This window comes from Kryptolebias marmoratus, linkage group LG4 (genome assembly GCF_001649575.2).
Source record: "Kryptolebias marmoratus isolate JLee-2015 linkage group LG4, ASM164957v2, whole genome shotgun sequence".
NCBI classification, from domain to species: domain Eukaryota; kingdom Metazoa; phylum Chordata; class Actinopteri; order Cyprinodontiformes; family Rivulidae; genus Kryptolebias; species Kryptolebias marmoratus.
The window spans coordinates 1,007,284-1,011,464 of NC_051433.1; the positions used below are offsets into that span (position 1 = coordinate 1,007,284).

The 4,181-nt window shown below is 41.8% G+C and overlaps 2 protein-coding genes across 3 annotated transcripts in view; one reads left to right on the top strand and one right to left on the bottom strand.

Annotated features, from left to right (window-relative positions):
- cenpp (centromere protein P) overlaps positions 1–4,181 on the bottom strand; it is a 56,822-nt gene that overhangs the window by 23,478 nt on the left and 29,163 nt on the right. The window lies entirely within an intron of this gene.
- aspn (asporin (LRR class 1)) overlaps positions 7–4,181 on the top strand; it is a 10,518-nt gene continuing 6,343 nt past the window's right edge. Inside the window, exon 1 of the mRNA XM_037975252.1 lies at positions 7–35. The gene's annotated coding sequence lies outside the window, so the exon portion shown is untranslated. The remainder of the gene's footprint in view (positions 36–4,181) is intronic.

Below are 4,181 nucleotides of genomic sequence, written 5' to 3' on the forward strand. Positions count from 1 at the left end.
GAGGCTCGACACACACACCTGAGGCTCGACACACACACCTTATTTCCACGAGTTTGATTTGCATGAAAAGGTTTGGAGGAAGATGATGAACCTAACAGGAAGTTATGTTTTATCTGCTTGATTGGTTGATTGACAAACTTCAGTCATTTCAGACTTATTAAAAAATTTAAATTAACGATATTAGAGACAACTAAGTAAAACAAATTAAACTAGAGTTCCTTGAAGGAATGGATATCGCCCGCCGCCTTGCATGCCTCTGAGCGCTGAATCCGTCAGCGCTCAGAGGAGGTGATGGGGATGACTCTCAGCTACTACCACACCAGATTTCAGCTGAATATCTGTAAAACTGACTGGCCATGACTTTATAAAACAATCTAACCTTTGGGATTGAGATGATTGATCATCACTCTTTATTTTTTATGACAAAGATATATTTAATATTTAAAGATCTGAGAGGATCCAGGATCAGAAACTCAAACGTCTTTAAACGTAAAAGCTTGACGGGTTTCACCCATCATGAAAACTAAATGTGCAGACGGGGAATAAAAACCCAGTTTGGGTGCAGAAGAGGGGGGGTCATCTGCTCAGTATGTGCTGTCGAAGCAAAACGCTCCACCACCATCACATATTTGTGGGTGAACTGAAGAATTAACTGGGGGTGAGGGGTTCTGTCTCCATCGACACGGGCGAAAACACTCATCCAGACGGTCTGAGCCTCTCTCTGCTCGCTCCGTGAGCCGGTAACTCAGGAAGACGGATAAATCACTTTGTGAATCACTGCAGATGGAGAATAGGTGAGAGCCAGATAAATATTTAGGTTGGCTGCAGGAACTCGGGCCCGGAGGACGTTTTTAGGTCTTTATGGAAACACAGGTAGAAACTCAGGGCAGTGATCCGTCCAGAACCTCTGAATGCCCTTTTTCTTCGTTTACTGTTTTTAAATTATGTTCCTAAATCAAATCATCAAAAGAGAAACTCACATAAAACCTGAGAATGGCTCTACTAATCTGGAGGAATCTTAAATTAGAAAGAACAACATTTTGTTTTTAGCTTGATTTCATATTTTCTAATGTGGACCAATAATTTAGACCATCAAGCCTCTTCTGTGGTAAATATTGTTTCTGCTTTTATTGTGAAAACCCCAAATAACATGAACTCGTATTAATCTTTATGTGGATGATGACCTGAGTGGATGAAGCTCAAATCATCATCTAACAACCCTGATTCGAACCACAGCCGGGAGAAATTCTACCTCCTCTGCTCGACTTCTTCAATGTCAATAAAAAAGGTTTTCAAACGAAACCAACAACGTCTCAGTGAGACTGACAGGTTTACGACTGCCTCAGTAAATCCAGCAAATTGAGGAACCACCTTTAAGAAGAAAGACTGATGTCTGTATGACCTGTGGACTATGATGTCTGCAGAGGACATCAGGATCTGTGGGGAGAACAGGGAACAGGTGGACCTTAGAGGTCCAGCACAGGTTGAAGGACTGGGAGATAAAGACTGAGATGGTTTGGACATGTCCAGAGGAGGGACAGAAGGACGTTAGAGACAAAGAGGACAGATATGGATGCAGTTAGAGAGGACATGGAGAACAGAGGACTCAGAAGACAGAGTTCGATAGAGGAGGACTTGCTGTGGAGACCCTGAAGAGAACAGCTGAAGAAGAAGCACTTTGATTGGTCTACATCATGACATTAGGTTTATTCATTTATAATTATTGTTTTAGTCTCTTTGTAACAGTTAAGGGTAAATATGTGCCTGAAAGTCTTTTTAAAAATTAATTGGATTTCTTTAGATCTTCTCACGACCCTCGTTTGTGTTTTATGACCCACAACAGGATCCTGAACACAACTTTGAAGCAGTGCTGTAGAAGTCCAAGTCCTACATTTATTACCACTGCGTGAACAAACAGGAGATGTTTGAGTGAAGCTGAAACATGAAAACATTATAAAAGCTCAGGGTCCAACTGGTTCCCAGGAACTAACAAGGGTTTGGTCTAAATCCTGGTTTCTGAAGGAAGATTGCGGTGGTATTAAGGGTACGTCACTCATGTGGAACAAAGAGGCCGGATGTAGAAAAAGAAAAAACAAACAGTTGGAGTAAAGTTTAGTCTTTGACAGAGGAACCGAGGAAACCCTGAAGTCTATTTTGGAAGGCAGACATGATTCAAGCCAAAGTTAAAGAAGCTTTTCTTTTAAAGCAGAAGAGGAAGAGTCAGTGTTTGGTTTGGAAATCAGGAGGACTCAACACAGAGAAGGTTCTGATTCCGTGGATCAACACTTAGCTGGAACAATAAAATCACTTTTATTCCAGGGTGGAACTGCTCGGCTGGGATGTTGAGTTTGTTTCATTCATGCTGTTTTCTGGAACAGAGAGAAACTTTTTCCCCTTCAAGTCTCACCACCTCCGTCAACAAAAACGGTGCTTAAACTATACTAATCCATTTCCCTAAAACAAATCAGCCATATTTTTTATTAAAACACTAACCTTGAACAGAATACCTGAGTCCTGACATATCTGTGTGTTTGGCCAGTTTGGATTTAAGAGTCTTTCTAATAAAAATCCAAAAGTTTTAGAACATTCTCATAAAAACATTTAATGAACACAAAATATACGTAATAAGGAGTGAGCTCATCTTCTCAGAAGAGGTAGACTGAAATGTCCAAAACCCATCCCTTCAAAAAGCTCCTGTCAACATCAGTCAAACAAAACCTGTTTTTTCTGCAGGCATGTTCATATATAACCGTTTCATCTGCTGTAACTTCCTGTCTGACATGTTTCCATCTCTGTACTTTAGTTTAAGTCTATCCACAGATTCATTTCTGCTTCAGGACTGCATCTGCTTTCCTCATTTGAGAGAAAATATCTGTCGTTGAAACAAAAATCCCATCAGTCAGCTGTTTGTACAGTCCTTTGACCTCCTAATAGTTATTTTATTTTCTATGATTCCATATAACTCAGGCACCTGTGAAATGTATCTGTGTTAGCAATAAAAGTGCTTTATGTGCTTCCATCCGGAAGAGGTTTCAGGATTTTATAACTGAGCAAGTCTAATTCTAACAACCTCTGCCATGGAGGCTCTGACCTACGACACCTTCCAGACTGGAAACCGTTCGATAGTGTAGGGGTCACCAGAGGAGGTCATCTGCCTCCAACACACCAAACCTCTGCAGATCCTCCTTCACTGCATCCATAAACCTCCTCGTCTCCTCCTCGTCTCCTCCTCCCTGACAGAGCCATGTTCAATATCCTGTGTTCGGTTATTTCTCTCCTCTGCACGTCCAAACTATCAGTTTTCTGTTGGACTCCATCAGCCTCCCTCATGGTTGTGGAGGAGCTGTGGCCCACTCTTCTTTCCAGCTTTGCTTCAGCTCATTGGTTTCTGCTCAGCTCTCTGAGGTTCTGGTTCTGGTTCTGGACCGTTCTGCTGTGTTTGGGATCATTGTCCTGTTTGTCAGACAGATGGCCTCACATCTGACTCCAGAACCTTCTGGTCTACAGAGGAGGTCATGGCTGACTCAATGACTGCAAGGTGACCGTTGCTATGTTGTACTTGGGTTTTCACAAGCATGATGCATTCTGGGTAAACATCTGTCCCAGAAGTCTTGTGGTTCCTTCAGATGAAACTTTCCAAACCAAGGTCGGGCTGCCATGTTGTTTTTAGAAAGAAGAGACAGCCCTTTCAAACAAGCCATGACCTTTGACCTTTGTCCTGCTAAAGTCTGACCATCAGGGTAAATTTGATGGGAAGATCGTCAGTTTACTCTTGTGAATAATCTTTCTCTCTGTAGAACGATGCACTCCAGATAGCTTGGAAGTGACCTTTGACCCTTCCCAGATAGATGGGCAGCAGCTGCTTCTCTGAGGTCATTGCTGATGTCTTTCCACCTTGGTGTTGTGTTAACACACACCTGGAGCTCCAGATCAGCAGAACCTGCTTCTTTTTTAGAGGTGGTTCCTCCGATGCAGCTCCTGATCCTGGCCCTCAGAGATCCTGACTCCCAGCTTTAACTTTTAGTTTATGTTTAACAAATAATGACTCAGTAGAATCTGTTGTATGTTTTTGTTCACATATCGTTCGTTTTAAATCATTTAAAACCAGGTAAAGACCTGATTATTGTATTGTTTCCTGATATATAAAACTATAAATCTAAAGAAGGGTGGACTTCTTTCTG